At 62.8% G+C, this 25,440-nt stretch overlaps 15 non-coding genes across 15 annotated transcripts; 9 read left to right on the plus strand and 6 right to left on the minus strand.

The window, feature by feature from the left end:
• Positions 1 to 3,175: 3,175 nt before the first annotated feature.
• TRNAG-GCC (transfer RNA glycine (anticodon GCC)) lies at positions 3,176 to 3,246 on the minus strand. Its single transcript has one exon. It is a non-coding gene; the product is annotated as a tRNA-Gly (tRNA).
• A 1,658-nt stretch (positions 3,247 to 4,904) lies between these two features.
• On the minus strand, positions 4,905 to 4,987 carry TRNAL-CAG (transfer RNA leucine (anticodon CAG)). Its single transcript has one exon. It is a non-coding gene; the product is annotated as a tRNA-Leu (tRNA).
• A 635-nt stretch (positions 4,988 to 5,622) lies between these two features.
• Positions 5,623 to 5,694, plus strand: TRNAD-GUC (transfer RNA aspartic acid (anticodon GUC)). Its single transcript has one exon. It is a non-coding gene; the product is annotated as a tRNA-Asp (tRNA).
• A 608-nt stretch (positions 5,695 to 6,302) lies between these two features.
• Positions 6,303 to 6,374, plus strand: TRNAG-UCC (transfer RNA glycine (anticodon UCC)). The gene has a single exon. It is a non-coding gene; the product is annotated as a tRNA-Gly (tRNA).
• Positions 6,375 to 6,675: 301 nt separating this feature from the next.
• On the plus strand, positions 6,676 to 6,747 carry TRNAE-CUC (transfer RNA glutamic acid (anticodon CUC)). The gene has a single exon. It is a non-coding gene; the product is annotated as a tRNA-Glu (tRNA).
• Positions 6,748 to 10,647: 3,900 nt separating this feature from the next.
• Positions 10,648 to 10,718, minus strand: TRNAG-GCC (transfer RNA glycine (anticodon GCC)). Its single transcript has one exon. It is a non-coding gene; the product is annotated as a tRNA-Gly (tRNA).
• A 1,660-nt stretch (positions 10,719 to 12,378) lies between these two features.
• TRNAL-CAG (transfer RNA leucine (anticodon CAG)) lies at positions 12,379 to 12,461 on the minus strand. The gene has a single exon. It is a non-coding gene; the product is annotated as a tRNA-Leu (tRNA).
• Positions 12,462 to 13,096: 635 nt separating this feature from the next.
• On the plus strand, positions 13,097 to 13,168 carry TRNAD-GUC (transfer RNA aspartic acid (anticodon GUC)). Its single transcript has one exon. It is a non-coding gene; the product is annotated as a tRNA-Asp (tRNA).
• A 608-nt stretch (positions 13,169 to 13,776) lies between these two features.
• TRNAG-UCC (transfer RNA glycine (anticodon UCC)) lies at positions 13,777 to 13,848 on the plus strand. The gene has a single exon. It is a non-coding gene; the product is annotated as a tRNA-Gly (tRNA).
• A 301-nt stretch (positions 13,849 to 14,149) lies between these two features.
• On the plus strand, positions 14,150 to 14,221 carry TRNAE-CUC (transfer RNA glutamic acid (anticodon CUC)). Its single transcript has one exon. It is a non-coding gene; the product is annotated as a tRNA-Glu (tRNA).
• A 3,910-nt stretch (positions 14,222 to 18,131) lies between these two features.
• TRNAG-GCC (transfer RNA glycine (anticodon GCC)) lies at positions 18,132 to 18,202 on the minus strand. Its single transcript has one exon. It is a non-coding gene; the product is annotated as a tRNA-Gly (tRNA).
• A 1,661-nt stretch (positions 18,203 to 19,863) lies between these two features.
• Positions 19,864 to 19,946, minus strand: TRNAL-CAG (transfer RNA leucine (anticodon CAG)). The gene has a single exon. It is a non-coding gene; the product is annotated as a tRNA-Leu (tRNA).
• A 635-nt stretch (positions 19,947 to 20,581) lies between these two features.
• On the plus strand, positions 20,582 to 20,653 carry TRNAD-GUC (transfer RNA aspartic acid (anticodon GUC)). The gene has a single exon. It is a non-coding gene; the product is annotated as a tRNA-Asp (tRNA).
• A 590-nt stretch (positions 20,654 to 21,243) lies between these two features.
• Positions 21,244 to 21,315, plus strand: TRNAG-UCC (transfer RNA glycine (anticodon UCC)). The gene has a single exon. It is a non-coding gene; the product is annotated as a tRNA-Gly (tRNA).
• A 301-nt stretch (positions 21,316 to 21,616) lies between these two features.
• On the plus strand, positions 21,617 to 21,688 carry TRNAE-CUC (transfer RNA glutamic acid (anticodon CUC)). The gene has a single exon. It is a non-coding gene; the product is annotated as a tRNA-Glu (tRNA).
• The last annotated feature ends 3,752 nt before the right edge of the window (positions 21,689 to 25,440 follow it).

Genomic DNA, 25,440 nt, shown 5'->3' on the forward strand with positions numbered 1-25,440 from the left:
GTGATCGATGGTCAACTGAGGGGATGTAGGGCATCCATCCCGTGGGTATCTGTCATCTCTACCTGTTGGGAGCATCTCAGGTGCTGTCTTCCAGGAGCTCTTCGGAAACAAGCACTAATACATCGTTGTTACCCCTAGTCGCCCTGCTCCGCCGTAGAACGTTATTGGAACGTATTCCCTCCATCCAAACGCATGCTCGGACCCATTTCACCAACCTCTCTTCACCGCAGTCACCCACACACCCTCTCCAGCCTCTGGTGTCTATCGTTCTACTCTCTACCTCCACAAGGTGAACATTTTGAGCTCCCAGGATTGGAGTAAGAACCCGCCCTCTCTGTCTTTCTGTGCCCGGCTCGTTTGATGTTCCATCGTGACCTTTAGCTCCGCCTCTGTTGCTGCAGACCAGAGGATTTCGTTCTTTTCTGTGGCCAAATAGTATTCCACGGTGTCTATATGCCACATTTTTGTTAATCCATTTCCCGGCCGATGGACACTTAGGTTGTCTTAGCCACATCTTCCCTACCTGCACGTCCTTCATAGGCTCTCTGCAAGAAGAAAAATATGGCTCTTTCTGCCCGACCTCGCAGGCAGTCAGACCTTACCGTTGTCTTCCCCTGTTCCCTAAAACTCGCTGTTATTCTATTCTTTTTCAAGGTGCACTGATTTCATGCTGTTCAAACACACATGTTTTACCATCAATTTGTAGAGTTAACACAATTGTCACAGCGGTCCTGAGGTGACGTACATCCTCAGCTTACGAAGATAACAGGATTAAGAGATTAAAGTAAAGACAGGCGTAAGAAATTATAAAAGCATTATTTGGGAACTGATGAATGTCCGTATTGAAATGAAATCTTCACAATTTACGTGCCTCTGCCGCAGCTCCAGCCGCTCCCTCCGTTCGGGGTCCCTGACTTCCCGCAACATACACGTGCATGTGCGTACACATGCTCCCGCTCACCGTCGACAGGTTTGAGATTCTCGCCTATTCTGGATGTGAAAATGAATCTTGAGAGGTCCCATTAGTCAGACCAACCTGGCCACGGGCATTGAAGCGTGGAGATGCAGCAGTTCGTGGGGAAAACCCAACGGCCAGGCTGACCAAAGCGCATGTGCGGGGTTGGGGTTCCTGATAGACTTCTAGCCGAAGTTTGCTTCCCATTGCCTGACCTACGCTCTCTAGCGTCTCTCCAAATGTCAAGGAACATGTGGAGATGGTACCTATCCCCAGCGCCAAGATTCGCTGTGGGACTTTTTGCCCATCCCCTCCTTAGCACAGATGAGCCCAGTTCTCCAACCCTCTATTCAACCCGTATTGATCTTATCGTTTGGCTGATTCCCCAGGTCAATGGCAGAAGTCAGTCGACTTCTTGCCAAAACCCCTCTGTAGGGGCAAAGTAGACGTCCAACCAACTGCACAAACCTGTCCCGTGTCATTCGTGGGATCTTGGCACAGTCGGATCACCTGCAGGGACCAGACCCTATCGGGGATAGAGATGTTTGCCATCCCCACGGGAGGCTGGCTTGCTTGCCAGCGTGATGTGGGTGGATGTCAGTGGGTGACAGCGATGGACGAAGGTGTCCGTTCCCGTGGCTGGCGTCCACCCTAGCCCGGGGCAAGGGGCTGACACCAAGGAAAGGAGAGAAGCATGTCGCGTGCTGGGAGCTGGAAGAAGGAGTCCAGGGTGTCCAGGGGGTGCACAGGGCTGGCTGGCCAGGTCTGGGAGTGAGGCTGTCCAGTCAAACGGAGGTTGTGCAGATGCCCGGGGCGTTAGGGCACCTCGCGGGCTGCCTATGCCATAGGTCGGAGGGATCCCAGCTGGTGGCGGAGCTGGCGTGAGTCTGAAGAGGCTGAAGGAGGCCAGGGCTGGGGGACATGAGTCGTCTGAGAGAGGGGCATTGACGGCGAGAGGGAGAGTTGGCTGGCGAGAGGGAGAGTTGGCTGTGCGAGAGAGACAGAGAGATAGAGACATAGAGACAGAGACAGAGAGAGAGACAGAGAGATAGAGACACAGAGACAGAGAGAGAGAGAGAGACAGAGAGTGAGAGAGAGAGAGTGTGTGTGAGTGTGTGTGTGTGTGTGTCAGTGTGTGTGTGTGAGTGAAAGGGCGGGTGGGGTGAGACAAAGGTGGGGGAGGGAGGGCTGAGCCTGAAGGCTGGTGGGAACAGTACATTTTCAGCCGGTTGGTCTGGGCAGGAACGAAGTCTGTGTGGTCAAAGGGGACCCGCGCCGGCGAGACTGGGATGCTGCTTGGGCTGGGCGGTCAGAGTATGGAGTGGGGCTGGGGTGAGGTGGCAAGCAGCCCAGGGTGGGAGAGACATCGTGACAGAGCGACTGGAGGCCACGTCCCACGTCCCAAAAGGGTAGCGAATGCAACTGGACCCGAGACATAAATAAGCCGTCTTCAGGACGCACATTCACATCTCAGGCAGGTGTCTGGGGCTGAGATGAAAAGAGGTCCGAGGGAGAGAAACAAGGCAGCCTCCTCGACTAAAGTGGTGGATTGGGGTTAGGTTGGGAGTTGCCACATGGCGGTGGTGGTGCCGGCAGAATGAGGGGAGAGAGTGTGGAGTAGCCGGAACACGGTGAATATAGACGGTGCACATGCCACGCGTACACTCGTGTGGTCGCGTTAAGGACTGTGTGACCAACTAGGGGAAAGTGATGAGTTACTCCCTGGAGTCGCGACTTCCTTCCTACTGGAAGGGCAACCATGGCATCATTTTCTGGATGTGAGGAGCCAGCGAGGGGGGGAGAGAGAGAGAGAGAGAGAGAGAGAGAGAGAGAGAGGTCGAGGCGGTGAATTGTGAAGAGAAGAGGTGGGGCGAGTGGCTGCAAGCCCGTGGTGCCTGGCGGTGTTCCGTGAAGTGAAATGCGTCGGGCAGAGGCGGTGGCAGGGCAATGAAGAGAAACAGGACCAGGAGGCTGCCAAGTTCTGGTGTCTGGCGCGCTCTCGTGTTTGGAGGGGTTGTTGTCACCAAGCTGTGTGGGTGCGGGGGGGTAGGCTCATCCCTAAGTCAGTCGAGAGAGGCACGGAAGAAAGGGCAGAGGGCCGTCGCGCGTGGGAGCGCAGCCGGTGCCGGACTCGCTCGCGCGCCCCGAGTGTAAGGAGGCGGCAGAGGCGAGCGCAGCTACGCCTTGGTGCTGCTGCAGCACCAAAATGGGAGGGCGTGCTGCATGGGCCGGGAATCGAACCCGGGCCTCCCGCGTGGCAGGCGAGAATTCTACCACTGAACCACCCATGCACCGATGGCAAGCGCCAACGGAAGCTGGCACAGCGGAACTCGCCACCAGCCGCCGCTCACTGGTCACAGCCTGCCGTGGGCTTCCGTCCTATTGGAGCGTCCACGAGAGGCTGGCCCGATGGGGCGAGCAGAAGGGGAGGCTCTCGTCACGTCGAGGGACCTGAGGCGGGGCGCGGAGGGAGAGCGGAGGGAGAGAGGCCGACTGGTCCCATCTTGCGCTTTCTCTGCCGCCCAGGGTCGAGAGACTGCCCGCCGGGGTCTCCAGGGGAAGGACCAGCCGTGGCCCGCGCCCGAATGCCCGTGTGGGCAGGTTTGCTGTGGCGGGCCTTGCTGAGCGCGGATCCCCGGCACAGACCCAAAGTTTTTGTGTTTTGTTTTTGTTTGATTGTTTGTTTGTTTCTTTTGGGGGATGTTTTTCCCCCTCCCCTCCCCCCCCACGCCGGACCGGCCTTCTCAGTTGTGTCACCTGCAGGGGGGGGGGGGGGGGGTGTGTCAGCGAGCGGGGGCGGCGACGGGGAACGGGTCTCGCAGCCGTGGCGTGCGGCTCAGAAACGCAGACCAGGTCCGTGGGCGCCTCGCTCCTGCGCTCTGACCCACGCCACCGGCTCGCACTTGGGGTCCGGCCCCCTGGGCTGGTAGGGAGGCTTTAGCGCGAGAAAGGAGCGGAGGAGCGCTTCGGCAGAGCCGCAGCTGGCTGACCCTGGAGAAGGCGCGCTGGGTGTGGCTGGGACGGCCCAGGCCGCGGCTTCCCGCGTGGGGATGCGCTGTGGCGCACAGCTGGTCCCGGCGGGGCCAGGCGTTTGTGGGCGGGTGACGGGGATCTAGGGCTTCCGCTCGTGATTCCTCGTGGGCTGTCTTTCCGGGTTTGGACTCGCCTGCCAGGCTGTGTGCAGGGTTCCCGCTGCCTCTGGCCGGCAGGCGTCCGGGCTGCAGGTGGGTCGGCAGGCAGGTGTTAGCGGGAAGGGAGCACAGGTAGCGAGGTGGGATCGGCGACCTGGCTAGGGTGTCGGGAGAATGGAATGCGCGGCCGGGGTCCGAGGGGTCGGAGGAAAGGACAGGATGTTGGATGGCGTGCCTCTCTGGTGGGAGACGTGTGTGCGGCTCCACGAGCGAGTCGCTCGCTGCTGTTCAGCGGTCAGAAGTTGGAGGGTGAAACCGGGCGGGCTGTGCAGGCCAGGACGCCTCTGGGCAGCGCAGCGGCGATTCAAGGCGGTGGGCGGTGGGCGGTGGGCGGAGGCCGGTGGGAGGAAGGAGGGAAAAGGAGGAATAGGGGGAAGAATCTGGGCTGTGTCTGTTTGGGCGAGTGAGGAGAAGGCGGGCGGAGGAGATAGGCAGGGAAGAGCGTGGAAGGTGGTCGCGGTCGCTCGCTGTGTGTGGGGCCAGGGAAGAGGGCGTGTGAGGTGGTGGGGAGGGCGTCTGTCCGAAGGGCAATTGGTAGAGGGTCGCGGGCGCTGGCGCATGGTCCTGGGCTGTTTCTGCGACAGCCGGCGGGTGGGCAGGAAGAACGGACGTGCCTGAGAAGCGGCGGCGTTTTGGAGGCTTGCTTCAAGGGGGCTGGAGTCTGCAGAGCGGGCAAGGGCTCAAGGCAGGAAGCGGCCAAAGGTGCTCCAGGGTTGCCATGGGCGTTGCCCTCCGGCGGGCGGGCCAAAAGGTCGGCTTGTCAGGAGTGGGATTCGAACCCACGCCTCCAGGGGAGACTGCGACCTGAACGCAGCGCCTTAGACCGCTCGGCCATCCTGACGGCGCGCCGGGGCGCGTCGCCGCTGGCATGGCTGGGACCCGGCGCGAACGCCTGCGCCCTTGGCCGGCGCCTGTCTGGGCTCGGTGCGCAACCGACGGACCGCGCGGGCGGAGCGGGCGCCAAGTGAACGGAGCCGGCTGGCGTTGGCGTGGACGCCCCCGCGTCCCCACCCCGGACCCAAGGGGTCCGCGTCGGGCCGGCCGCCGCCGCCGCACGCCCCAGCCCCCGCGCCTCCGCTCGCCGAACCCCGCAGGGCGTGCGCCCACCGCGTCCTAGGAGCAGCGGCCCGACTGTTTCGCCCGGCCTCTTCCTGCCCCGGCGCGATCCCCGCCTTGGAGACAGCAGGCAGGGCGCACGGGGAGGTTCCACGCCGCTCCGGTACCTGTCGGGGTCCGGCTCCGGCTCCGGGTCCCAGCGGGATCGCAGGGTGCTTTGTTGGGTGTCGGGGTAGGTCGTGCCAACGGTGGCGGGGGGCGGGTGGCAGGTGACGGGTGGCGTGTGGCGGTTGGCGGGTGGCGGGTGGCGGGTGGAAGGCGAGCACGCGCCCGGCCCCTGCCGTCGGGGGAGGGGATCAAGGCAGGGCTAGGCGTCCGCGGTCGGAGTGGGGTCTGGCGTCCCGGCGACCGTCGCCGTCGTCCTCGTTAGTATAGTGGTGAGTATCCCCGCCTGTCACGCGGGAGACCGGGGTTCGATTCCCCGACGGGGAGGCAGCCGTGCTTTTTGGGCCGCCGCCTCGGACCCAGCCTGAGGGCCCTCCTTCTCCTTCCTCCGCCCTCCAGCTAGTCGCAGGGCGCCATCTCGGGCCTGGCCTGCCTGGCCCCTTGGCCCCCTGGGCCCTCTGGGCCCCCTGGGCCTCCTGGGTCCCCTTGGCCTCCTACCTTTTCTTCTCGCCCGCGGCTTGGTCGCCGCAGCCGGGCGGCCTCCTCTGGCCCCCACGGCGCCCAGAGAGCTGCCGGCCCAAAGTGGGTGCCGGAAGAGGCTTTCTGCGAGGCACAGGGCCCGGCGCCCGGTGGGAGGAGGAGGAGTGGGGACCCCGTCGGCGCCGGCCGTGTCCCCGCCGGGCACCTGGTGGGGAAGGGCTCTGGCGGCCCGGGGCGGCGAGGGAGCGAGAGCGCCCCCAGAGGCAGGCGGGCGGAACGGGGCAGCCGCGCTGGCCTTGCACCGGTGGGGCGCGGGGCGGCCTTTGGCGGGGCCGCGGCAGCGCGGAGCTGCGGGCGGGCGGACGGACCGGGCGTCGGGGCCGGGCTGCCCCGGGCGTCGGCGGCGCGCTGGTGGGAGCCCCGGGCCGGCGTGGCGGGGCTGCCCGCGCCGTGCGGCGTTGGTGGTATAGTGGTGAGCATAGCTGCCTTCCAAGCAGTTGACCCGGGTTCGATTCCCGGCCAACGCAGCGGGCGGACCTTTTGCGGAGGTCCCCGTCGCGGAGCTCGCGTCGCAGCTTGGCCTGTGGCTGCGTGCCTGTGCGCCCGGGAAGGAGGCGCGCGGTGTTTGGAGGGTGTGCTGCGAACAGGGCCAGAGCTGCTCGTGAGGGCAGGCCGGTTGCCGCCGGCGTCGCGGGGGCTGGTTGCGGGTGTTTGTTTTAAACGGAAGCAGGGGACAGGCGCCAAGGTAGCGCCCAGTGCTGGGGCCAGAGGCGCTGGGGCCAGAGGCGCTGGGGCCAGGAGGCGCAAGCCGGGCCCCGAAGCCGTCTCTCCCTGGTGGTCTAGTGGTTAGGATTCGGCGCTCTCACCGCCGCGGCCCGGGTTCGATTCCCGGTCAGGGAAGCCTTCCTTCTTTGGCTCTGCCTGCCGACTGCCAGGCCCCTTCACACCTCCCCTTTTGACCAACAGGCTCGCTCGCTTCTCCCGCGCCCCAGCCACAACCTCCCGCGGCTTCCACGTGCGCCCCAACGCTCCCCGCCTACCTTCACCCATCCCTCCTTTTGGCCTCGCTGGCGCCACCTTCGCAACATCAGCTTCACAGCCCTTCCTTGTCAGGTGCTCGCCTCGCTCCCACTCTTTCTCAGCGGCAAAGCCCGCTGGCCAGGTCAGGCTTTCTCCTCCCATGGCCGCCAGGTGACCCGCCACCACCACCACCGCCGCCACCCTCGAACTCTCGGCTGGCCGCGGAATGGGCCAGGACTCTCGAGCGGAGCGGCTTCTGCCAAGCCAAGCCGAGTGGCTGACGGGCCACTTCTCTCTCGGCTGCGGGGGATCTGCGCCTAATGGTTGGGCCACCCGCCAGAGCCACTCATGTCAGCAAGCGCACTGGCTTTCCCAAGGCGTGCCAGACCCTGAGCGCGGGATCCGTGATTGGGCTCCACGGGTGTCAGCGGCTTTGGTAGAAATGGCAGCGGAACTTGAGGAGCCGAGACCACGGGCCATAGCGCTAGGGAGGCAGAGCTGCGACGATCACCCTGGCAGCATGACTATGTTTTTCTTCATGCGGACGTGATATCCATGGGATTCCTGTGACGCGTGGTAACGCGTGTACATCGCGTAGTGATCGATGGTCAACTGAGGGGATGTAGGGCATCCATCCCGTGGGTATCTGTCATCTCTACCTGTTGGGAGCATCTCAGGTGCTGTCTTCCAGGAGCTCTTCGGAAACAAGCACTAATACATCGTTGTTACCCCTAGTCGCCCTGCTCCGCCGTAGAACGTTATTGGAACGTATTCCCTCCATCCAAACGCATGCTCGGACCCATTTCACCAACCTCTCTTCACCGCAGTCACCCACACACCCTCTCCAGCCTCTGGTGTCTATCGTTCTACTCTCTACCTCCACAAGGTGAACATTTTGAGCTCCCAGGATTGGAGTAAGAACCCGCCCTCTCTGTCTTTCTGTGCCCGGCTCGTTTGATGTTCCATCGTGACCTTTAGCTCCGCCTCTGTTGCTGCAGACCAGAGGATTTCGTTCTTTTCTGTGGCCAAATAGTATTCCACGGTGTCTATATGCCACATTTTTGTTAATCCATTTCCCGGCCGATGGACACTTAGGTTGTCTTAGCCACATCTTCCCTACCTGCACGTCCTTCATAGGCTCTCTGCAAGAAGAAAAATATGGCTCTTTCTGCCCGACCTCGCAGGCAGTCAGACCTTACCGTTGTCTTCCCCTGTTCCCTAAAACTCGCTGTTATTCTATTCTTTTTCAAGGTGCACTGATTTCATGCTGTTCAAACACACATGTTTTACCATCAATTTGTAGAGTTAACACAATTGTCACAGCGGTCCTGAGGTGACGTACATCCTCAGCTTACGAAGATAACAGGATTAAGAGATTAAAGTAAAGACAGGCGTAAGAAATTATAAAAGCATTATTTGGGAACTGATGAATGTCCGTATTGAAATGAAATCTTCACAATTTACGTGCCTCTGCCGCAGCTCCAGCCGCTCCCTCCGTTCGGGGTCCCTGACTTCCCGCAACATACACGTGCATGTGCGTACACATGCTCCCGCTCACCGTCGACAGGTTTGAGATTCTCGCCTATTCTGGATGTGAAAATGAATCTTGAGAGGTCCCATTAGTCAGACCAACCTGGCCACGGGCATTGAAGCGTGGAGATGCAGCAGTTCGTGGGGAAAACCCAACGGCCAGGCTGACCAAAGCGCATGTGCGGGGTTGGGGTTCCTGATAGACTTCTAGCCGAAGTTTGCTTCCCATTGCCTGACCTACGCTCTCTAGCGTCTCTCCAAATGTCAAGGAACATGTGGAGATGGTACCTATCCCCAGCGCCAAGATTCGCTGTGGGACTTTTTGCCCATCCCCTCCTTAGCACAGATGAGCCCAGTTCTCCAACCCTCTATTCAACCCGTATTGATCTTATCGTTTGGCTGATTCCCCAGGTCAATGGCAGAAGTCAGTCGACTTCTTGCCAAAACCCCTCTGTAGGGGCAAAGTAGACGTCCAACCAACTGCACAAACCTGTCCCGTGTCATTCGTGGGATCTTGGCACAGTCGGATCACCTGCAGGGACCAGACCCTATCGGGGATAGAGATGTTTGCCATCCCCACGGGAGGCTGGCTTGCTTGCCAGCGTGATGTGGGTGGATGTCAGTGGGTGACAGCGATGGACGAAGGTGTCCGTTCCCGTGGCTGGCGTCCACCCTAGCCCGGGGCAAGGGGCTGACACCAAGGAAAGGAGAGAAGCATGTCGCGTGCTGGGAGCTGGAAGAAGGAGTCCAGGGTGTCCAGGGGGTGCACAGGGCTGGCTGGCCAGGTCTGGGAGTGAGGCTGTCCAGTCAAACGGAGGTTGTGCAGATGCCCGGGGCGTTAGGGCACCTCGCGGGCTGCCTATGCCATAGGTCGGAGGGATCCCAGCTGGTGGCGGAGCTGGCGTGAGTCTGAAGAGGCTGAAGGAGGCCAGGGCTGGGGGACATGAGTCGTCTGAGAGAGGGGCATTGACGGCGAGAGGGAGAGTTGGCTGGCGAGAGGGAGAGTTGGCTGTGCGAGAGAGACAGAGAGATAGAGACATAGAGACAGAGACAGAGAGAGAGACAGAGAGATAGAGACACAGAGACAGAGAGAGAGAGAGAGAGACAGAGAAAGACAGAGAGTGAGAGAGAGAGAGAGTGTGTGTGAGTGTGTGTGTGTGTGTGTGTCAGTGTGTGTGTGTGAGTGAAAGGGCGGGTGGGGTGAGACAAAGGTGGGGGAGGGAGGGCTGAGCCTGAAGGCTGGTGGGAACAGTACATTTTCAGCCGGTTGGTCTGGGCAGGAACGAAGTCTGTGTGGTCAAAGGGGACCCGCGCCGGCGAGACTGGGATGCTGCTTGGGCTGGGCGGTCAGAGTATGGAGTGGGGCTGGGGTGAGGTGGCAAGCAGCCCAGGGTGGGAGAGACATCGTGACAGAGCGACTGGAGGCCACGTCCCACGTCCCAAAAGGGTAGCGAATGCAACTGGACCCGAGACATAAATAAGCCATCTTCAGGACGCACATTCACGTCTCAGGCAGGTGTCTGGGGCTGAGATGAAAAGAGGTCCGAGGGAGAGAAACAAGGCAGCCTCCTCGACTAAAGTGGTGGATTGGGGTTAGGTTGGGAGTTGCCACATGGCGGTGGTGGTGCCGGCAGAATGAGGGGAGAGAGTGTGGAGTAGCCGGAACACGGTGAATATAGACGGTGCACATGCCACGCGTACACTCGTGTGGTCGCGTTAAGGACTGTGTGACCAACTAGGGGAAAGTGATGAGTTACTCCCTGGAGTCGCGACTTCCTTCCTACTGGAAGGGCAACCATGGCATCATTTTCTGGATGTGAGGAGCCAGCGAGGGGGGGAGAGAGAGAGAGAGAGAGAGAGAGAGAGGTCGAGGCGGTGAATTGTGAAGAGAAGAGGTGGGGCGAGTGGCTGCAAGCCCGTGGTGCCTGGCGGTGTTCCGTGAAGTGAAATGCGTCGGGCAGAGGCGGTGGCAGGGCAATGAAGAGAAACAGGACCAGGAGGCTGCCAAGTTCTGGTGTCTGGCACGCTCTCGTGTTTGGAGGGGTTGTTGTCACCAAGCTGTGTGGGTGCGGGGGGGTAGGCTCATCCCTAAGTCAGTCGAGAGAGGCACGGAAGAAAGGGCAGAGGGCCGTCGCGCGTGGGAGCGCAGCCGGTGCCGGACTCGCTCGCGCGCCCCGAGTGTAAGGAGGCGGCAGAGGCGAGCGCAGCTACGCCTTGGTGCTGCTGCAGCACCAAAATGGGAGGGCGTGCTGCATGGGCCGGGAATCGAACCCGGGCCTCCCGCGTGGCAGGCGAGAATTCTACCACTGAACCACCCATGCACCGATGGCAAGCGCCAACGGAAGCTGGCACAGCGGAACTCGCCACCAGCCGCCGCTCACTGGTCACAGCCTGCCGTGGGCTTCCGTCCTATTGGAGCGTCCACGAGAGGCTGGCCCGATGGGGCGAGCAGAAGGGGAGGCTCTCGTCACGTCGAGGGACCTGAGGCGGGGCGCGGAGGGAGAGCGGAGGGAGAGAGGCCGACTGGTCCCATCTTGCGCTTTCTCTGCCGCCCAGGGTCGAGAGACTGCCCGCCGGGGTCTCCAGGGGAAGGACCAGCCGTGGCCCGCGCCCGAATGCCCGTGTAGGCAGGTTTGCTGTGGCGGGCCTTGCTGAGCGCGGATCCCCGGCACAGACCCAAAGTTTTTGTGTTTTGTTTTTGTTTGATTGTTTGTTTGTTTCTTTTGGGGGATGTTTTTCCCCCTCCCCTCCCCCCCCCACGCCGGACCGGCCTTCTCAGTTGTGTCACCTGCAGGTGGGGGTGGGGGGGGGTGTGTCAGCGAGCGGGGGCGGCGACGGGGAACGGGTCTCGCAGCCGTGGCGTGCGGCTCAGAAACGCAGACCAGGTCCGTGGGCGCCTCGCTCCTGCGCTCTGACCCACGCCACCGGCTCGCACTTGGGGTCCGGCCCCCTGGGCTGGTAGGGAGGCTTTAGCGCGAGAAAGGAGCGGAGGAGCGCTTCGGCAGAGCCGCAGCTGGCTGACCCTGGAGAAGGCGCGCTGGGTGTGGCTGGGACGGCCCAGGCCGCGGCTTCCCGCGTGGGGATGCGCTGTGGCGCACAGCTGGTCCCGGCGGGGCCAGGCGTTTGTGGGCGGGTGACGGGGATCTAGGGCTTCCGCTCGTGATTCCTCGTGGGCTGTCTTTCCGGGTTTGGACTCGCCTGCCAGGCTGTGTGCAGGGTTCCCGCTGCCTCTGGCCGGCAGGCGTCCGGGCTGCAGGTGGGTCGGCAGGCAGGTGTTAGCGGGAAGGGAGCACAGGTAGCGAGGTGGGATCGGCGACCTGGCTAGGGTGTCGGGAGAATGGAATGCGCGGCCGGGGTCCGAGGGGTCGGAGGAAAGGACAGGATGTTGGATGGCGTGCCTCTCTGGTGGGAGACGTGTGTGCGGCTCCACGAGCGAGTCGCTCGCTGCTGTTCAGCGGTCAGAAGTTGGAGGGTGAAACCGGGCGGGCTGTGCAGGCCAGGACGCCTCTGGGCAGCGCAGCGGCGATTCAAGGCGGTGGGCGGTGGGCGGTGGGCGGAGGCCGGTGGGAGGAAGGAGGGAAAAGGAGGAATAGGGGGAAGAATCTGGGCTGTGTCTGTTTGGGCGAGTGAGGAGAAGGCGGGCGGAGGAGATAGGCAGGGAAGAGCGTGGAAGGTGGTCGCGGTCGCTCGCTGTGTGTGGGGCCAGGGAAGAGGGCGTGTGAGGTGGTGGGGAGGGCGTCTGTCCGAAGGGCAATTGGTAGAGGGTCGCGGGCGCTGGCGCATGGTCCTGGGCTGTTTCTGCGACAGCCGGCGGGTGGGCAGGAAGAACGGACGTGCCTGAGAAGCGGCGGCGTTTTGGAGGCTTGCTTCAAGGGGGCTGGAGTCTGCAGAGCGGGCAAGGGCTCAAGGCAGGAAGCGGCCAAAGGTGCTCCAGGGTTGCCATGGGCGTTGCCCTCCGGCGGGCGGGCCAAAAGGTCGGCTTGTCAGGAGTGGGATTCGAACCCACGCCTCCAGGGGAGACTGCGACCTGAACGCAGCGCCTTAGACCGCTCGGCCATCCTGACGGCGCGCCGGGGCGCGTCGCCGCTGGCATGGCTGGGACCCGGCGCGAACGCCTGCGCCCTTGGCCGGCGCCTGTCTGGGCTCGGTGCGCAACCGACGGACCGCGCGGGCGGAGCGGGCGCCAAGTGAACGGAGCCGGCTGGCGTTGGCGTGGACGCCCCCGCGTCCCCACCCCGGACCCAAGGGGTCCGCGTCGGGCCGGCCGCCGCCGCCGCACGCCCCAGCCCCCGCGCCTCCGCTCGCCGAACCCCGCAGGGCGTGCGCCCACCGCGTCCTAGGAGCAGCGGCCCGACTGTTTCGCCCGGCCTCTTCCTGCCCCGGCGCGATCCCCGCCTTGGAGACAGCAGGCAGGGCGCACGGGGAGGTTCCACGCCGCTCCGGTACCTGTCGGGGTCCGGCTCCGGCTCCGGGTCCCAGCGGGATCGCAGGGTGCTTTGTTGGGTGTCGGGGTAGGTCGTGCCAACGGTGGCGGGGGGCGGGTGGCAGGTGACGGGTGGCGTGTGGCGGTTGGCGGGTGGCGGGTGGCGGGTGGAAGGCGAGCACGCGCCAGGCCCCTGCCGTCGGGGGAGGGGATCAAGGCAGGGCTAGGCGTCCGCGGTCGGAGTGGGGTCTGGCGTCCCGGCGACCGTCGCCGTCGTCCTCGTTAGTATAGTGGTGAGTATCCCCGCCTGTCACGCGGGAGACCGGGGTTCGATTCCCCGACGGGGAGGCAGCCGTGCTTTTTGGGCCGCCGCCTCGGACCCAGCCTGAGGGCCCTCCTTCTCCTTCCTCCGCCCTCCAGCTAGTCGCAGGGCGCCATCTCGGGCCTGTCCTGCCTGGCCCCTTGGCCCCCTGGGCCCTCTGGGCCCCCTGGGCCTCCTGGGTCCCCTTGGCCTCCTACCTTTTCTTCTCGCCCGCGGCTTGGTCGCCGCAGCCGGGCGGCCTCCTCTGGCCCCCACGGCGCCCAGAGAGCTGCCGGCCCAAAGTGGGTGCCGGAAGAGGCTTTCTGCGAGGCACAGGGCCCGGCGCCCGGTGGGAGGAGGAGGAGTGGGGACCCCGTCGGCGCCGGCCGTGTCCCCGCCGGGCACCTGGTGGGGAAGGGCTCTGGCGGCCCGGGGCGGCGAGGGAGCGAGAGCGCCCCCAGAGGCAGGCGGGCGGAACGGGGCAGCCGCGCTGGCCTTGCACCGGTGGGGCGCGGGGCGGCCTTTGGCGGGGCCGCGGCAGCGCGGAGCTGCGGGCGGGCGGACGGACCGGGCGTCGGGGCCGGGCTGCCCCGGGCGTCGGCGGCGCGCTGGTGGGAGCCCCGGGCCGGCGTGGCGGGGCTGCCCGCGCCGTGCGGCGTTGGTGGTATAGTGGTGAGCATAGCTGCCTTCCAAGCAGTTGACCCGGGTTCGATTCCCGGCCAACGCAGCGGGCGGACCTTTTGCGGAGGTCCCCGTCGCGGAGCTCGCGTCGCAGCTTGGCCTGTGGCTGCGTGCCTGTGCGCCCGGGAAGGAGGCGCGCGGTGTTTGGAGGGTGTGCTGCGAACAGGGCCAGAGCTGCTCGTGAGGGCAGGCCGGTTGCCGCCGGCGTCGCGGGGGCTGGTTGCGGGTGTTTGTTTTAAACGGAAGCAGGGGACAGGCGCCAAGGTAGCGCCCAGTGCTGGGGCCAGAGGCGCTGGGGCCAGAGGCGCTGGGGCCAGGAGGCGCAAGCCGGGCCCCGAAGCCGTCTCTCCCTGGTGGTCTAGTGGTTAGGATTCGGCGCTCTCACCGCCGCGGCCCGGGTTCGATTCCCGGTCAGGGAAGCCTTCCTTCTTTGGCTCTGCCTGCCGACTGCCAGGCCCCTTCACACCTCCCCTTTTGACCAACAGGCTCGCTCGCTTCTCCCGCGCCCCAGCCACAACCTCCCGCGACTTCCACGTGCGCCCCAACGCTCCCCGCCTACCTTCACCCATCCCTCCTTTTGGCCTCGCTGGCGCCACCTTCGCAACATCAGCTTCACAGCCCTTCCTTGTCAGGTGCTCGCCTCGCTCCCACTCTTTCTCAGCGGCAAAGCCCGCTGGCCAGGTCAGGCTTTCTCCTCCCATGGCCGCCAGGTGACCCGCCACCACCACCACCGCCGCCACCCTCGAACTCTCGGCTGGCCGCGGAATGGGCCAGGACTCTCGAGCGGAGCGGCTTCTGCCAAGCCAAGCCGAGTGGCTGACGGGCCACTTCTCTCTCGGCTGCGGGGGATCTGCGCCTAATGGTTGGGCCACCCGCCAGAGCCACTCATGTCAGCAAGCGCACTGGCTTTCCCAAGGCGTGCCAGACCCTGAGCGCGGGATCCGTGATTGGGCTCCACGGGTGTCAGCGGCTTTGGTAGAAATGGCAGCGGAACTTGAGGAGTCGAGACCACGGGCCATAGCGCTAGGGAGGCAGAGCTGCGACGATCACCCTGGCAGCATGACTATGTTTTTCTTCATGCGGACGTGATATCCATGGGATTCCTGTGACGCGTGGTAACGCGTGTACATCGCGTAGTGATCGATGGTCAACTGAGGGGATGTAGGGCATCCATCCCGTGGGTATCTGTCATCTCTACCTGTTGGGAGCATCTCAGGTGCTGTCTTCCAGGAGCTCTTCGGAAGCAAGCACTAATACATCGTTGTTACCCCTAGTCGCCCTGCTCCGCCGTAGAACGTTATTGGAACGTATTCCCTCCATCCAAACGCATGCTCGGACCCATTTCACCAACCTCTCTTCACCGCAGTCACCCACACACCCTCTCCAGCCTCTGGTGTCTATCGTTCTACTCTCTACCTCCACAAGGTGAACATTTTGAGCTCCCAGGATTGGAGTAAGAACCCGCCCTCTCTGTCTTTCTGTGCCCGGCTCGTTTGATGTTCCATCGTGACCTTTAGCTCCGCCTCTGTTGCTGCAGACCAGAGGATTTCGTTCTTTTCTGTGGCCAAATAGTATTCCACGGTGTCTATATGCCACATTTTTGTTAATCCATTTCCCGGCCGATGGACACTTAGGTTGTCTTAGCCACATCTTCCCTACCTGCACGTCCTTCATAGGCTCTCTGCAAGAAGAAAAATATGGCTCTTTCTGCCCGACCTCGCAGGCAGTCAGACCTTACCGTTGTCTTCCCCTGTTCCCTAAAACTCGCTGTTATTCTATTCTTTTTCAAGGTGCACTGATTTCATGCTGTTCAAACACACATGTTTTACCATCAATTTGTAGAGTTAACACAATTGTCACAGCGGTCCTGAGGTGACGTACATCCTCAGCTTACGAAGATAACAGGATTAAGAGATTAAAGTAAAGACAGGCGTAAGAAATTATAAAAGCATTATTTGGGAACTGATGAATGTCCGTATTGAAATGAAATCTTCACAATTTACGTGCCTCTGCCGCAGCTCCAGCCACTCCCTCCGTTCGGGGTCCCTGACTTCCCGCAACATACACGTGCATGTGCGTACACATGCTCCCGCTCACCGTCGACAGGTTTGAGATTCTCGCCTATTCTGGATGTGAAAATGAATCTTGAGAGGTCCCATTAGTCAGACCAACCTGGCCACGGGCATTGAAGCGTGGAGATGCAGCAGTTCGTGGGGAAAACCCAACGGCCAGGCTGACCAAAGCGCATGTGTGGGGTTGGGGTTCCTGATAGACTTCTAGCCGAAGTTTGCTTCCCATTGCCTGACCTACGCTCTCTAGCGTCTCTCCAAATGTCAAGGAACATGTGGAGATGGTACCTATCCCCAGCGCCAAGATTCGCTGTGGGACTTTTTGCCCATCCCCTCCTTAGCACAGATGAGCCCAGTTCTCCAACCCTCTATTCAACCCGTATTGATCTTATCGTTTGGCTGATTCCCCAGGTCAATGGCAGAAGTCAGTCGACTTCTTGCCAAAACCCCTCTGTAGGGGCAAAGTAGACGTCCAACCAACTGCACAAACCTGTCCCGTGTCATTCGTGGGATCTTGGCACAGTCGGATCACCTGCAGGGACCAGACCCTATCGGGGATAGAGATGTTTGCCATCCCCACGGGAGGCTGGCTTGCTTGCCAGCGTGATGTGGGTGGATGTCAGTGGGTGACAGCGATGGACGAAGGTGTCCGTTCCCGTGGCTGGCGTCCACCCTAGCCCGGGGCAAGGGGCTGACACCAAGGAAAGGAGAGAAGCATGTCGCGTGCTGGGAGCTGGAAGAAGGAGTCCAGGGTGTCCAGGGGGTGCACAGGGCTGGCTGGCCAGGTCTGGGAGTGAGGCTGTCCAGTCAAACGGAGGTTGTGCAGATGCCCGGGGCGTTAGGGCACCTCGCGGGCTGCCTATGCCATAGGTCGGAGGGATCCCAGCTGGTGGCGGAGCTGGCGTGAGTCTGAAGAGGCTGAAGGAGGCCAGGGCTGGGGGACATGAGTCGTCTGAGAGAGGGGCATTGACGGCGAGAGGGAGAGTTGGCTGGCGAGAGGGAGAGTTGGCTGTGCGAGAGAGACAGAGAGATAGAGACATAGAGACAGAGACAGAGAGAGAGACAGAGAGATAGAGACACAGAGACAGAGAGAGAGAGAGAGACAGAGAAAGACAGAGAGTGAGAGAGAGAGAGAGTGTGTGTGAGTGTGTGTGTGTGTGTGTCAGTGTGTGTGTGTGAGTGAAAGGGCGGGTGGGGTGAGACAAAGGTGGGGGAGGGAGGGCTGAGCCTGAAGGCTGGTGGGAACAGTACATTTTCAGCCGGTTGGTCTGGGCAGGAACGAAGTCTGTGTGGTCAAAGGGGACCCGCGCCGGCGAGACTGGGATGCTGCTTGGGCTGGGCGGTCAGAGTATGGAGTGGGGCTGGGGTGAGGTGGCAAGCAGCCCAGGGTGGGAGAGACATCGTGACAGAGCGACTGGAGGCCACGTCCCACGTCCCAAAAGGGTAGCGAATGCAACTGGACCCGAGACATAAATAAGCCGTCTTCAGGACGCACATTCACATCTCAGGCAGGTGTCTGGGGCTGAGATGAAAAGAGGTCCGAGGGAGAGAAACAAGGCAGCCTCCTCGACTAAAGTGGTGGATTGGGGTTAGGTTGGGAGTTGCCACATGGCGGTGGTGGTGCCGGCAGAATGAGGGGAGAGAGTGTGGAGTAGCCGGAACACGGTGAATATAGACGGTGCACATGCCACGCGTACACTCGTGTGGTCGCGTTAAGGACTGTGTGACCAACTAGGGGAAAGTGATGAGTTACTCCCTGGAGTCGCGACTTCCTTCCTACTGGAAGGGCAACCATGGCATCATTTTCTGGATGTGAGGAGCCAGCGAGGGGGGGAGAGAGAGAGAGAGAGAGAGAGAGAGAGAGAGAGAGAGAGAGGTCGAGGCGGTGAATTGTGAAGAGAAGAGGTGGGGCGAGTGGCTGCAAGCCCGTGGTGCCTGGCGGTGTTCCGTGAAGTGAAATGCGTCGGGCAGAGGCGGTGGCAGGGCAATGAAGAGAAACAGGACCAGGAGGCTGCCAAGTTCTGGTGTCTGGCACGCTCTCGTGTTTGGAGGGGTTGTTGTCACCAAGCTGTGTGGGTGCGGGGGGGTAGGCTCATCCCTAAGTCAGTCGAGAGAGGCACGGAAGAAAGGGCAGAGGGCCGTCGCGCGTGGGAGCGCAGCCGGTGCCGGACTCGCTCGCGCGCCCCGAGTGTAAGGAGGCGGCAGAGGCGAGCGCAGCTACGCCTTGGTGCTGCTGCAGCACCAAAATGGGAGGGCGTGCTGCATGGGCCGGGAATCGAACCCGGGCCTCCCGCGTGGCAGGCGAGAATTCTACCACTGAACCACCCATGCACCGATGGCAAGCGCCAACGGAAGCTGGCACAGCGGAACTCGCCACCAGCCGCCGCTCACTGGTCACAGCCTGCCGTGGGCTTCCGTCCTATTGGAGCGTCCACGAGAGGCTGGCCCGATGGGGCGAGCAGAAGGGGAGGCTCTCGTCACGTCGAGGGACCTGAGGCGGGGCGCGGAGGGAGAGCGGAGGGAGAGAGGCCGACTGGTCCCATCTTGCGCTTTCTCTGCCGCCCAGGGTCGAGAGACTGCCCGCCGGGGTCTCCAGGGGAAGGACCAGCCGTGGCCCGCGCCCGAATGCCCGTGTGGGCAGGTTTGCTGTGGCGGGCCTTGCTGAGCGCGGATCCCCGGCACAGACCCAAAGTTTTTGTGTTTTGTTTTTGTTTGATTGTTTGTTTGTTTCTTTTGGGGGATGTTTTTCCCCCTCCCCTCCCCCCCCCACGCCGGACCGGCCTTCTCAGTTGTGTCACCTGCAGGTGGGGGTGGGGGGGGGGTGTGTCAGCGAGCGGGGGCGGCGACGGGGAACGGGTCTCGCAGCCGTGGCGTGCGGCTCAGAAACGCAGACCAGGTCCGTGGGCGCCTCGCTCCTGCGCTCTGACCCACGCCACCGGCTCGCACTTGGGGTCCGGCCCCCTGGGCTGGTAGGGAGGCTTTAGCGCGAGAAAGGAGCGGAGGAGCGCTTCGGCAGAGCCGCAGCTGGCTGACCCTGGAGAAGGCGCGCTGGGTGTGGCTGGGACGGCCCAGGCCGCGGCTTCCCGCGTGGGGATGCGCTGTGGCGCACAGCTGGTCCCGGCGGGGCCAGGCGTTTGTGGGCGGGTGACGGGGATCTAGGGCTTCCGCTCGTGATTCCTCGTGGGCTGTCTTTCCGGGTTTGGACTCGCCTGCCAGGCTGTGTGCAGGGTTCCCGCTGCCTCTGGCCGGCAGGCGTCCGGGCTGCAGGTGGGTCGGCAGGCAGGTGTTAGCGGGAAGGGAGCACAGGTAGCGAGGTGGGATCGGCGACCTGGCTAGGGTGTCGGGAGAATGGAATGCGCGGCCGGGGTCCGAGGGGTCGGAGGAAAGGACAGGATGTTGGATGGCGTGCCTCTCTGGTGGGAGACGTGTGTGCGGCTCCACGAGCGAGTCGCTCGCTGCTGTTCAGCGGTCAGAAGTTGGAGGGTGAAACCGGGCGGGCTGTGCAGGCCAGGACGCCTCTGGGCAGCGCAGCGGCGATTCAAGGCGGTGGGCGGTGGGCGGTGGGCGGAGGCCGGTGGGAGGAAGGAGGGAAAAGGAGGAATAGGGGGAAGAATCTGGGCTGTGTCTGTTTGGGCGAGTGAGGAGAAGGCGGGCGGAGGAGATAGGCAGGGAAGAGCGTGGAAGGTGGTCGCGGTCGCTCGCTGTGTGTGGGGCCAGGGAAGAGGGCGTGTGAGGTGGTGGGGAGGGCGTCTGTCCGAAGGGCAATTGGTAGAGGGTCGCGGGCGCTGGCGCATGGTCCTGGGCTGTTTCTGCGACAGCCGGCGGGTGGGCAGGAAGAACGGACGTGCCTGAGAAGCGGCGGCGTTTTGGAGGCTTGCTTCAAGGGGGCTGGAGTCTGCAGAGCGGGCAAGGGCTCAAGGCAGGAAGCGGCCAAAGGTGCTCCAGGGTTGCCATGGGCGTTGCCCTCCGGCGGGCGGGCCAAAAGGTCGGCTTGTCAGGAGTGGGATTCGAACCCACGCCTCCAGGGGAGACTGCGACCTGAACGCAGCGCCTTAGACCGCTCGGCCATCCTGACGGCGCGCCGGGGCGCGTCGCCGCTGGCATGGCTGGGACCCGGCGCGAACGCCTGCGCCCTTGGCCGGCGCCTGTCTGGGCTCGGTGCGCAACCGACGGACCGCGCGGGCGGAGCGGGCGCCAAGTGAACGGAGCCGGCTGGCGTTGGCGTGGACGCCCCCGCGTCCCCACCCCGGACCCAAGGGGTCCGCGTCGGGCCGGCCGCCGCCGCCGCACGCCCCAGCCCCCGCGCCTCCGCTCGCCGAACCCCGCAGGGCGTGCGCCCACCGCGTCCTAGGAGCAGCGGCCCGACTGTTTCGCCCGGCCTCTTCCTGCCCCGGCGCGATCCCCGCCTTGGAGACAGCAGGCAGGGCGCACGGGGAGGTTCCACGCCGCTCCGGTACCTGTCGGGGTCCGGCTCCGGCTCCGGGTCCCAGCGGGATCGCAGGGTGCTTTGTTGGGTGTCGGGGTAGGTCGTGCCAACGGTGGCGGGGGGCGGGTGGCAGGTGACGGGTGGCGTGTGGCGGTTGGCGGGTGGCGGGTGGCGGGTGGAAGGCGAGCACGCGCCCGGCCCCTGCCGTCGGGGGAGGGGATCAAGGCAGGGCTAGGCGTCCGCGGTCGGAGTGGGGTCTGGCGTCCCGGCGACCGTCGCCGTCGTCCTCGTTAGTATAGTGGTGAGTATCCCCGCCTGTCACGCGGGAGACCGGGGTTCGATTCCCCGACGGGGAGGCAGCCGTGCTTTTTGGGCCGCCGCCTCGGACCCAGCCTGAGGGCCCTCCTTCTCCTTCCTCCGCCCTCCAGCTAGTCGCAGGGCGCCATCTCGGGCCTGGCCTGCCTGGCCCCTTGGCCCCCTGGGCCTCCTGGGTCCCCTTGGCCTCCTACCTTTTCTTCTCGCCCGCGGCTTGGTCGCCGCAGCCGGGCGGCCTCCTCTGGCCCCCACGGCGCCCAGAGAGCTGCCGGCCCAAAGTGGGTGCCGGAAGAGGCTTTCTGCGAGGCACAGGGCCCGGCGCCCGGTGGGAGGAGGAGGAGTGGGGACCCCGTCGGCGCCGGCCGTGTCCCCGCCGGGCACCTGGTGGGGAAGGGCTCTGGCGGCCCGGGGCGGCGAGGGAGCGAGAGCGCCCCCAGAGGCAGGCGGGCGGAACGGGGCAGCCGCGCTGGCCTTGCACCGGTGGGGCGCGGGGCGGCCTTTGGCGGGGCCGCGGCAGCGCGGAGCTGCGGGCGGGCGGACGGACCGGGCGTCGGGGCCGGGCTGCCCCGGGCGTCGGCGGCGCGCTGGTGGGAGCCCCGGGCCGGCGTGGCGGGGCTGCCCGCGCCGTGCGGCGTTGGTGGTATAGTGGTGAGCATAGCTGCCTTCCAAGCAGTTGACCCGGGTTCGATTCCCGGCCAACGCAGCGGGCGGACCTTTTGCGGAGGTCCCCGTCGCGGAGCTCGCGTCGCAGCTTGGCCTGTGGCTGCGTGCCTGTGCGCCCGGGAAGGAGGCGCGCGGTGTTTGGAGGGTGTGCTGCGAACAGGGCCAGAGCTGCTCGTGAGGGCAGGCCGGTTGCCGCCGGCGTCGCGGGGGCTGGTTGCGGGTGTTTGTTTTAAACGGAAGCAGGGGACAGGCGCCAAGGTAGCGCCCAGTGCTGGGGCCAGAGGCGCTGGGGCCAGAGGCGCTGGGGCCAGGAGGCGCAAGCCGGGCCCCGAAGCCGTCTCTCCCTGGTGGTCTAGTGGTTAGGATTCGGCGCTCTCACCGCCGCGGCCCGGGTTCGATTCCCGGTCAGGGAAGCCTTCCTTCTTTGGCTCTGCCTGCCGACTGCCAGGCCCCTTCACACCTCCCCTTTTGACCAACAGGCTCGCTCGCTTCTCCCGCGCCCCAGCCACAACCTCCCGCGACTTCCACGTGCGCCCCAACGCTCCCCGCCTACCTTCACCCATCCCTCCTTTTGGCCTCGCTGGCGCCACCTTCGCAACATCAGCTTCACAGCCCTTCCTTGTCAGGTGCTCGCCTCGCTCCCACTCTTTCTCAGCGGCAAAGCCCGCTGGCCAGGTCAGGCTTTCTCCTCCCATGGCCGCCAGGTGACCCGCCACCACCACCACCGCCGCCACCCTCGAACTCTCGGCTGGCCGCGGAATGGGCCAGGACTCTCGAGCGGAGCGGCTTCTGCCAAGCCAAGCCGAGTGGCTGACGGGCCACTTCTCTCTCGGCTGCGGGGGATCTGCGCCTAATGGTTGGGCCACCCGCCAGAGCCACTCATGTCAGCAAGCGCACTGGCTTTCCCAAGGCGTGCCAGACCCTGAACGCGGGATCCGTGATTGGGCTCCACGGGTGTCAGCGGCTTTGGTAGAAATGGCAGCGGAACTTGAGGAGCCGAGACCACGGGCCATAGCGCTAGGGAGGCAGAGCTGCGACGATCACCCTGGCAGCATGACTATGTTTTTCTTCATGCGGACGTGATATCCATGGGATTCCTGTGACGCGTGGTAACGCGTGTACATCGCGTAGTGATCGATGGTCAACTGAGGGGATGTAGGGCATCCATCCCGTGGGTATCTGTCATCTCTACCTGTTGGGAGCATCTCAGGTGCTGTCTTCCAGGAGCTCTTCGGAAACAAGCACTAATACATCGTTGTTACCCCTAGTCGCCCTGCTCCGCCGTAGAACGTTATTGGAACGTATTCCCTCCATCCAAACGCATGCTCGGACCCATTTCACCAACCTCTCTTCACCGCAGTCACCCACACACCCTCTCCAGCCTCTGGTGTCTATCGTTCTACTCTCTACCTCCACAAGGTGAACATTTTGAGCTCCCAGGATTGGAGTAAGAACCCGCCCTCTCTGTCTTTCTGTGCCCGGCTCGTTTGATGTTCCATCGTGACCTTTAGCTCCGCCTCTGTTGCTGCAGACCAGAGGATTTCGTTCTTTTCTGTGGCCAAATAGTATTCCACGGTGTCTATATGCCACATTTTTGTTAATCCATTTCCCGGCCGATGGACACTTAGGTTGTCTTAGCCACATCTTCCCTACCTGCACGTCCTTCATAGGCTCTCTGCAAGAAGAAAAATATGGCTCTTTCTGCCCGACCTCGCAGGCAGTCAGACCTTACCGTTGTCTTCCCCTGTTCCCTAAAACTCGCTGTTATTCTATTCTTTTTCAAGGTGCACTGATTTCATGCTGTTCAAACACACATGTTTTACCATCAATTTGTAGAGTTAACACAATTGTCACAGCGGTCCTGAGGTGACGTACATCCTCAGCTTACGAAGATAACAGGATTAAGAGATTAAAGTAAAGACAGGCGTAAGAAATTATAAAAGCATTATTTGGGAACTGATGAATGTCCGTATTGAAATGAAATCTTCACAATTTACGTGCCTCTGCCGCAGCTCCAGCCGCTCCCTCCGTTCGGGGTCCCTGACTTCCCGCAACATACACGTGCATGTGCGTACACATGCTCCCGCTCACCGTCGACAGGTTTGAGATTCTCGCCTATTCTGGATGTGAAAATGAATCTTGAGAGGTCCCATTAGTCAGACCAACCTGGCCACGGGCATTGAAGCGTGGAGATGCAGCAGTTCGTGGGGAAAACCCAACGGCCAGGCTGACCAAAGCGCATGTGCGGGGTTGGGGTTCCTGATAGACTTCTAGCCGAAGTTTGCTTCCCATTGCCTGACCTACGCTCTCTAGCGTCTCTCCAAATGTCAAGGAACATGTGGAGATGGTACCTATCCCCAGCGCCAAGATTCGCTGTGGGACTTTTTGCCCATCCCCTCCTTAGCACAGATGAGCCCAGTTCTCCAACCCTCTATTCAACCCGTATTGATCTTATCGTTTGGCTGATTCCCCAGGTCAATGGCAGAAGTCAGTCGACTTCTTGCCAAAACCCCTCTGTAGGGGCAAAGTAGACGTCCAACCAACTGCACAAACCTGTCCCGTGTCATTCGTGGGATCTTGGCACAGTCGGATCACCTGCAGGGACCAGACCCTATCGGGGATAGAGATGTTTGCCATCCCCACGGGAGGCTGGCTTGCTTGCCAGCGTGATGTGGGTGGATGTCAGTGGGTGACAGCGATGGACGAAGGTGTCCGTTCCCGTGGCTGGCGTCCACCCTAGCCCGGGGCAAGGGGCTGACACCAAGGAAAGGAGAGAAGCATGTCGCGTGCTGGGAGCTGGAAGAAGGAGTCCAGGGTGTCCAGGGGGTGCACAGGGCTGGCTGGCCAGGTCTGGGAGTGAGGCTGTCCAGTCAAACGGAGGTTGTGCAGATGCCCGGGGCGTTAGGGCACCTCGCGGGCTGCCTATGCCATAGGTCGGAGGGATCCCAGCTGGTGGCGGAGCTGGCGTGAGTCTGAAGAGGCTGAAGGAGGCCAGGGCTGGGGGACATGAGTCGTCTGAGAGAGGGGCATTGACGGCGAGAGGGAGAGTTGGCTGGCGAGAGGGAGAGTTGGCTGTGCGAGAGAGACAGAGAGATAGAGACATAGAGACAGAGACAGAGAGAGAGACAGAGAGATAGAGACACAGAGACAGAGAGAGAGAGAGAGACAGAGAAAGACAGAGAGTGAGAGAGAGAGAGAGTGTGTGTGAGTGTGTGTGTGTGTGTGTCAGTGTGTGTGTGTGAGTGAAAGGGCGGGTGGGGTGAGACAAAGGTGGGGGAGGGAGGGCTGAGCCTGAAGGCTGGTGGGAACAGTACATTTTCAGCCGGTTGGTCTGGGCAGGAACGAAGTCTGTGTGGTCAAAGGGGACCCGCGCCGGCGAGACTGGGATGCTGCTTGGGCTGGGCGGTCAGAGTATGGAGTGGGGCTGGGGTGAGGTGGCAAGCAGCCCAGGGTGGGAGAGACATCGTGACAGAGCGACTGGAGGCCACGTCCCACGTCCCAAAAGGGTAGCGAATGCAACTGGACCCGAGACATAAATAAGCCGTCTTCAGGACGCACATTCACATCTCAGGCAGGTGTCTGGGGCTGAGATGAAAAGAGGTCCGAGGGAGAGAAACAAGGCAGCCTCCTCGACTAAAGTGGTGGATTGGGGTTAGGTTGGGAGTTGCCACATGGCGGTGGTGGTGCCGGCAGAATGAGGGGAGAGAGTGTGGAGTAGCCGGAACACGGTGAATATAGACGGTGCACATGCCACGCGTACACTCGTGTGGTCGCGTTAAGGACTGTGTGACCAACTAGGGGAAAGTGATGAGTTACTCCCTGGAGTCGCGACTTCCTTCCTACTGGAAGGGCAACCATGGCATCATTTTCTGGATGTGAGGAGCCAGCGAGGGGGGGAGAGAGAGAGAGAGAGAGAGAGAGAGAGAGAGAGGTCGAGGCGGTGAATTGTGAAGAGAAGAGGTGGGGCGAGTGGCTGCAAGCCCGTGGTGCCTGGCGGTGTTCCGTGAAGTGAAATGCGTCGGGCAGAGGCGGTGGCAGGGCAATGAAGAGAAACAGGACCAGGAGGCTGCCAAGTTCTGGTGTCTGGCGCGCTCTCGTGTTTGGAGGGGTTGTTGTCACCAAGCTGTGTGGGTGCGGGGGGGTAGGCTCATCCCTAAGTCAGTCG

The sequence above is a fragment of the Pan paniscus genome, chromosome 1 (assembly GCF_029289425.2).
Source record: "Pan paniscus chromosome 1, NHGRI_mPanPan1-v2.0_pri, whole genome shotgun sequence".
NCBI classification, from domain to species: Eukaryota; Metazoa; Chordata; class Mammalia; order Primates; family Hominidae; genus Pan; species Pan paniscus.